Genomic DNA, 7,767 nt, shown 5'->3' with positions numbered 1-7,767 from the left:
AAAATGCTGCAGCTTGGGTACTGACGGGGACTAGAAGGAGAGAGCATATCTCACCCATATTGGCCTCTCTTCATTGGCTTCCTGTTAATTCTAGAATAGAATTTAAAATTCTTCTTCTTACTTATAAGGTTTTGAATAATCAGGTCCCATCTTATCTTAGGGACCTCATAGTACCATATCACCCCAATAGAGCGCTTCGCTCTCAGACTGCAGGCTTACTTGTAGTTCCTAGGGTTTGTAAGAGTAGAATGGGAGGCAGAGCCTTCAGCTTTCAGGCTCCTCTCCTGTGGAACCAGCTCCCAATTCAGATCAGGGAGACAGACACCCTCTCTACTTTTAAGATTAGGCTTAAAACTTTCCTTTTTGCTAAAGCTTATAGTTAGGGCTGGATCAGGTGACCCTGAACCATCCCTTAGTTATGCTGCTATAGACGTAGACTGCTGGGGGGTTCCCATGATGCACTGAGTGTTTCTTTCTCTTTTTGCTCTGTATGCACCACTCTGCATTTAATCATTAGTGATCGATCTCTGCTCCCCTCCACAGCATGTCTTTTTCCTGGTTCTCTCCCTCAGCCCCAACCAGTCCCAGCAGAAGACTGCCCCTCCCTGAGCCTGGTTCTGCTGGAGGTTTCTTCCTGTTAAAAGGGAGTTTTTCCTTCCCACTGTCGCCAAGTGCTTGCTCACAGGGGGTCGTTTTGACCGTTGGGGTTTTACATAATTATTGTATGGCCTTGCCTTACAATATAAAGCGCCTTGGGGCAACTGTTTGTTGTGATTTGGCGCTATATAAAAAAAAAATTGATTGATTGATTGATTGATTAGCTGTTGAAGGGAGACAGCTGCAGGTTTTCAGCAGCTGCCTGTAGTTTCCTGGTTCTAGTCATGTTAAGTTTTTGTTTTACTTTTTTGTGTATTTGTTAGCAGGATAATAGAAAAATGACTGTAACTATTTGGTTAGCATAAGAGAAAAACCCTCAAAAAAATGTTTGATGATGATCAAGGGTGTTAGCAGAGTGTGACTGTGCAGTGGCACCGCACGTGGAACCCCTGGCTCTTTATTTAATAAGCCACGCCCCCATTACACACAACTGCAGTCGATCAGTCCATCACCAAACAATTATCAAATCAACACAACACAACAATAACTGGGAGCATCTCTCCACAAAGGGAGCCTGTAAACTGCCGGGTCCTGCTGAGGATCGACGGCGGGGGACTTGTGTTCATTGCTGGTGTTTTCAAGATTATTATAAATATTAGGACCTACAGTTGTATGCAAAAGTTTGGGCACCCCTGATAATTTTCAGAATTTTTCTTTATAAATCATTGGTTGTCTGGATAAGAAATGTCAGTTAAATATATCATATAGCAGACAAACACAATGATATTTGAGAAGTGAAATGAAGTTTATAGTATTTACAGAAAGTGTGCAATAATTGGGCAGGTGCATAAATTTGGGTACCCTTGTCATTTTATTGATTAGAATACATTTAGCATTAATTACTTGAACACAAAATTGGTTTGATAAGCTCATTGACCCTTGACTTCCTTACACAGATGAATCCAATCATGAGAAAGGGTATTTAAGGTGGCCATTTGCAAATGTTTCCCCTCTTTGCATGTCTTCTAATGAGTGGCAACATGGAATCCTCTAAACAACTCTCAAATGACCTGAAAACAAAGACTGTTCAACATCATGGTTTAGGGGAAGGATACAAAAAGCTATCTCAGAGATTTCAGCTGTCAGTTTCCACTGTGAAGAACATAGTGAGGAAATGGAAGACTGCAGCACAGTACTAGTTAAGGCCCGAAGTGGCAGGCAAAGAAAAATCTCACATAAGCTGAAGTGAAGGATGGTGAGAATAGTCATAGTCAACCCACAGACCTGCTCCAAAGACCTACAACATGATCTTGCTGCAGATAGTGTCTCTGTGCCTCCTTCAACTATATAGCATACTTTGCACAAAGAGATGCTGTATGATGCTATAATGCAGAGGAAGACTCTTCTGCGTACACGCCACACACAGAGTCGTTTGAGGGATGCTAAAGCACATGTGGACAAGCCAGCTTCATTTTGGAATAAGGTGCTGTGGACTGATGAACTAACATTGAGTTATTTGGACATAACAAGGGGCGGCATGCATGGCTGAAAAAGAACACAGCATTCCAAGAAAAACACTTGCTACCTACAGTAAAATTTGGAGGTGGTTCCTTCATGCTGTGGGGCTGTGGGGCCAGTGCAGGTACTGGGAATCTTGTTAAAGTTGAGGGTCACATGGATTCCAGTCAATATCAGCAGATTCTTGAGAACAATGTTCATGAATCAGTGACAAAGTTGACGTTGCGGCGGGGCTGGATCTTTCAACAAGACAACAAGCCTAAACACTGCTCAAGATCTACTAAGGCATTCATGCAGAGGAACAAGTACAACGTTCTGGAATGGCCATCTCAGTCCCCAGACCTGAATATTATTGAAAATCTGTGATGTAATGTTAAGCGGGCTGTCCATGCTCAGAAACCAACAAACCTGAGATGTTTTGTAAAGAAGAATGGTCCAAAATACCTTCAACAAGAATCCAGACTCTCATTGGAAGCTATAGGAAGCATTTAGAGCAGGGGTGGGCAATTCATTTTTACAAGGGGCCACATAGGGAACCTGAATTATGTCCAAGGGCCACACCATCGATAACTAGGCTGTCTCCCATTACAAATTTCACAAAAAATTACCTATTTAATAGCTTTTATGGGTAATTTTTTTTTATTGTAATAATATGTAAATATTTAAATATACCTAAATAAATCTCTCTAATGATTTGCAACACACAAGCTTGACATTTTTAATATATGTAATAATAATAATAACAGACCTCATGAGGGCCGCATGTGGCCCCCGGGCCGCAGTTTGCCCAGGTCTGATTTAGAGGCTGTTATTTCTGCAAAAGGAGGATCTACTAAATATTGATGTATTTTTTCTGTTGGGGTGCCCAAATTTATGCACCTGCCTAATTTTGTTTAAATAATTACTGCACATTTTCTGTAAATCCTATAAACTTCATTTCACTTCTCAAATATCATTTTTTGTCTGCTATATGATATATTTAACTGAAGTTGCTGATCCAAACAACCAATGATTTATAAAGGAAAATCATGGAAATCATCAGGGGGGCCCAAAGTTTTACATACAACTGTATATTTTAGCAGCACTTAAAGTTTGAGATAGCAGATATAGTCTGGCAACTCACATTAATTAACTGCCCCTCAACCTCAAAAGAAATAAAAAGCTAATAGAAACCCTCTGGTGAAATTCTCCTTTTAAAAAAGCACATAAATTTTAATCTATCAATTCCTTTTTATTTCTACTCCATCCAGCACACTTTCCACAGAGGATTACATTATATTGTTATAGTAGGTGCTAAAGACTTATTGCAGGGAGGTCCAACACGGTCAGAAGAATCAGTTTGTGCTGCTTTTGTTCTTGTGGTAATGAGTTTGAGTGAAATCAGCTCTTAATTTTGCAGGTTTGCAGCTTTGCTTGGTATGTGAATAAATGATGGCTATTCATCATCATGTGACAGCGTGGAAGACTCCACTCAGTGTAGAAATTGTAATTAGAATTTAATTATGAACTCCAGCCATAAATATCAGTGAGTGCAGTCATAATGTTTTACATGGGAACACAATCTGACCTCAGGATGGAGCTTCATGTGACGTGCAGTCAGCATTATCTTGTATCCTCTTATCCCATAAACAACCAAAATTAACTGAGTACAATAAGTTCATACAGTTGAGCGAGTCACTGATGACGCTGTTGTCTTTGCAGAATCAATTATTCTGATTGCAGGACTTGAGAAGCTGAGTGAGGAACTGGAGCATCTGGGTTTGCGATTGTCCAGGATAAAGACTAAGAGACTTCATGAACTCAGCCATCAGAAGAGACATTCACTTATCTCAGCAATGACATTCATATCTCTGGGTCCTCAGCCTTAGAGAGCAAGAGATGTTTGGAAAGACCTAATGGAGTTATGTGGTCTAAGAAAGATGAAGGTCCAGGTCTTTAGGGTCCTGGCGCTTCCTGTCACTGTATGGTTGTGATCCTTGGATGCCAACTAGTGACCTAAGTTGAGGATTGGATATTTCTGGTCCCAGGTCCCTTTGCAAGATCTGTTGGAGTGACTTTGTGTAAAAACACTGGTTTCTGAGCGAGACTCAGATGAGGAGGAGCATTGGCATGATGAGGGAGCGTCCATCATCTGTGACATTTTAGCCATGTGATGAGCAGCATCTTCACTTACACAACAGATGAAAGTGATATTTCACAGATATTTCACCTTTCCCTGCCACCCAATAAAACCTCAGTGATTTATGTTGCTCGGACAGCTAAGGGGAAAGATAGTGTAATAACTTATTCTGTGTGAACCTGCAGATGTTTGACACTGAGGTCAGTAATGTACACGTATGTGCACATTACTGTGTGTAAATAAAGTCTATGAACAACTCACAGACCTCAGTGACATTCTTATAAAACTGACATAACAGGAGCAACAGGTCATAAATCTTCTAATCTCATTTAAGAGTTTTCATTGAAAAGGGGGTGTTGCCCTTTTACATTTAGGTTATACTTTACTGACTTTTATATTATTTACGGGGGGTGGGCAGGAGTGGCAGTGGGGGTTTGGACATTGGAGTCAGTTGCTTCACCAAAACGTCTTTTCATCAGCCAAGGTTGCTCAGTGTTAAGGACCTCAGAAACTGGAGAAGACCAATTCTCACATTCTGAGAACTCCATGAAGATGCTCATAGAGACTCAGATAGTGCAAGTGCTGTATGTGTGTGTGTGTGTGTGTGTGTGTGTGGGGGGGGGGGTGTTCCCCAGGGATGTGTTCTGGCTCCTACACTGTTAATTGAAGAAGTGTCAGACAAAGACCTGCTGGCATCCTTTATATGAAAGACAATGAAACAAAACATAAAGAGGCTTTAACATGATATTGGTTCTCTTTCTCTTTTTAATCGTTAGGATCCATAGTAGCATTTACCGTAATGTAGTGATTTTTTTTTAATTGGTTAAGTGCTCCTTGATCTGACAAGGTTTGAGAAACATTACCTTAAATCATCAAACATCTGGAGAAATCAAGTTTTACACCTGTAAATGGTCGTATATAATTGTTAGTTTCTACATCTGGATAACAACAACTATAGAGCTTCTGAAGATGGAAATGTTACTGGAAATATTTAGTTGTTTTACCAGATGTTTTCTCTCTCTCTCTGGTGGCCTTTTAGAAAATACCTAATTGCAATTGGCTGTTCCGCTCACAGTGACATTTATGAAAATTTTATGGACAGCAGTTGCTCCAGCTTGTGACATTTTGGATTTCCTTTGAAGCCATGAAGAAGAAGGTTTTCAGCTTTATGGGCCACAGAATTTAGAGTGAACATGACAGCAGCTCCCACACCAGATGTCTTTATGGCAAACATGAAAGACGAGAGAAAACAGGGTGATGTGTTTTCATCCTGAGAGAAAAGGATGAAAACATGATCCATCTTCAGAGACAGGATGGTGCTGTTTGGATTCAAAATGACTCGTCACAGATCGTAACGTCTGAGAATAATGCATCAGTTCGAGTCCACTGATTCCTATTTGAACAGATCGTTTTGGGCATTTGGGTTCTGCTGCTGGCATGTCTGTGTCAAATGCTGATGTCATGCAGGGTTGCCACCCATCCCTTAAAATACAGAATTGTCCTTTATTTGACAATTAACTGTTGCATCCTGTACTGATTGTAAATTGTTCCGTATTTTCATAAATACCCACACACACTCATCAAAACTGAATAATGAACAAAACACAGGAAATATTAAGGGCTGCCAAAGTCAACTGTGTACCTCACTCCAGGTCCTGTAGCGAAGAAACTCCTCCCCATCTAAAGAAGCAAAAAACGTTTGCAAATGTACAGACATGAGGGAGAAGAGTCGAACCCCCGGCTTAGCAGCGTTAGTGGCAATGGGTACAAGGCAAACAAGTATTTTTCATTTTTATTTCCTTAGTTAAATATACCACTCCTTGGGTGGTGGTAGTGGCCCCGGGGGGCCATGGTGGGCGTCCTTTATTTTCATTTCTGAAAGGTAGCAACCCTAATGTCATGTCCACCGTCCACCTGTTTCCTTCCACACAGCAGCATTACCTCAAGCGATGGACACCACTGAAGCCTGAGTTGGTGATGGTGGGTAAAGCTACAGCCAGTGGTGGGCACAGTTCCGCTAATCTGCTAACCGCTAATTAGATTAGCTTTTCAGCTAACTTCGAAAACCATCAGCAGACCACTTAGCTTCAGCTAAATTTAGTTCCGCTAACTTTCAGTCCGCTAACATTCTTTTTGCTGACAATGAGTAAAGCTTAACGGTCAAAAACATCTGAAAAACCTCTCGTGTGTTTTGCAATAATTCAGACCGCTGTGATAACCTCAGTTTTCCACCAGCAGAAGGGGTGAACCAGCTGACAGCTGCTATTGCAAAGAAGAAGAAAAAAAAAAAACCCTTCACTTACTTTCAACATGCATCAACTCAAAGCACTTTTCATTTATGGTTTCATTTAAGAACAACTAATTCCAGACAGTTTATCGACATTAATAGCAACTCTGTCATTTTACAAGTAAAAATATGATATTGCACATATCTTTTAAAGTAATGTGCTAATTCAGAAGGTTTAAGACACATGCCAAAAGGCATTATGGGAAATTCAAATGATCTCCACTCATCACTTCCTCCCCCCGTTTTTGGTTTTTGATCGCATGTGGTGCTTAGACTTGAAACTGGGCTAGCCAACAGTGTATTGAGTCAATACTAAAAGTTAGCTGTTAGCTGTAGCTTTTGGTAAATTTTTTTTGCTGTTTATTGGTTTAGCGTTATAAAAGTTAACTTTTCAGTTAGCGGATTAATGGTTATCGAAGCTATCTTTTTGGTTAGCTGTGCCCACCACTGGCTACAGGGAACTGTGATGTCAAGATTGATCAGTCAGGCAGGCAGATTGATTGGAGCAATCAATCCATGCCTAAGAACTCAAAAGCATCCCACTTCTGCAAGTATTGCCAACAATTGGGAATACAGGCAGGGTGCCTTGGTGAGTAACACTAATTTTTACAGTGTTTGTTTTGCTTAAGTTTCTGGGATCCCCAATAACCTTTTGGACACCAGAGGTGGCCTATACCTGGGTACTCGCAGTACCCAGGTATAGGCCACTGATATTTCTCTTTCTGTGCCAAGCATTTCCTGTCAGCTTGTTTTCGTATGCTTAGTTACATGGCAGTCTCCTCGTTACCTTCTTCTTACATCAGGGGTTGGCAACTTGTTCCAGAAAGGGCCAAGAGGGTGCAGGCTTTCTTTGCAGCCACTGATTCCACCAGGTGATTTCACTGATTAACTGATTAAAGTGATATTGGTTGAAAGGTTTTTAACCAAAGCGCCAGTGAACACGTCAATATTCTGACACCTCATATGGTTTGTGGAAAATTTTGCTTTCAAGAAAACTGTAATACTTCTGCAATTTTGACAGGTAAAAAAAGACAAATGCAGATGTGCCTTGTAAAGACTGTGTGTTTTTATCATTAAGAGTGTGAGCAGTGAGCACTCATACAACAAATAAAACGTCACAGTTTCAAAAAACTAATTTAATCAGCAAAATGATTCTTTAACAAGTTTATAAAACTGATTTAATTACATAAATAAACAGGTCAGTGTATCAAATACGAATTTCAACTTCATGAACACATTTTTTACA

The sequence above is a fragment of the Thalassophryne amazonica genome, chromosome 17, assembly GCF_902500255.1.
Source record: "Thalassophryne amazonica chromosome 17, fThaAma1.1, whole genome shotgun sequence".
In the NCBI taxonomy this organism is placed as follows: Eukaryota; Metazoa; Chordata; class Actinopteri; order Batrachoidiformes; family Batrachoididae; genus Thalassophryne; species Thalassophryne amazonica.
The sequence above is the reverse complement of the archived record's forward strand: the minus strand, read 5'-3'. Positions refer to the sequence as shown.